The sequence below is a fragment of the Penaeus monodon genome, chromosome 27, assembly GCF_015228065.2.
Source record: "Penaeus monodon isolate SGIC_2016 chromosome 27, NSTDA_Pmon_1, whole genome shotgun sequence".
Taxonomy (NCBI): Eukaryota; Metazoa; Arthropoda; class Malacostraca; order Decapoda; family Penaeidae; genus Penaeus; species Penaeus monodon.
Window position 1 is genome coordinate 37,070,703 of NC_051412.1, and position 321 is coordinate 37,071,023.

General features: G+C 37.4%; 1 protein-coding gene across 1 annotated transcript in view; it reads right to left on the reverse strand.

Annotated features, from left to right (window-relative positions):
- LOC119590512 (arrestin homolog) overlaps positions 1 to 321 on the reverse strand; it is an 87,402-nt gene that overhangs the window by 38,401 nt on the left and 48,680 nt on the right. The window lies entirely within an intron of this gene.

Genomic DNA, 321 nt, shown 5'->3' on the forward strand with positions numbered 1-321 from the left:
CCGCAGGCTCGCCGTAGCTAAGAACTCCATGGGAAGCGGACACAAACTTAAAATCAGCAATTAAGCGCACATACGTAACACTTCCGGTATTCTACGCGCAAAGGAAATGTTTATTACCTTACCTTAACATTCTCAGAAATTAAACTCGTTGAAAGGGGAAAAAAATTACGCTTTATTTTCAAACAACACGACTTCCTGCTCACTTACAAATGAATAAGGGATGAATGTTTTGAGTGCATAAATGTGCAATGTGCAATGGCCCAAATTTCTCTCAAACTGAATATTTGTAAAACATTAAAACTTGGATAGCAAAATACTTCT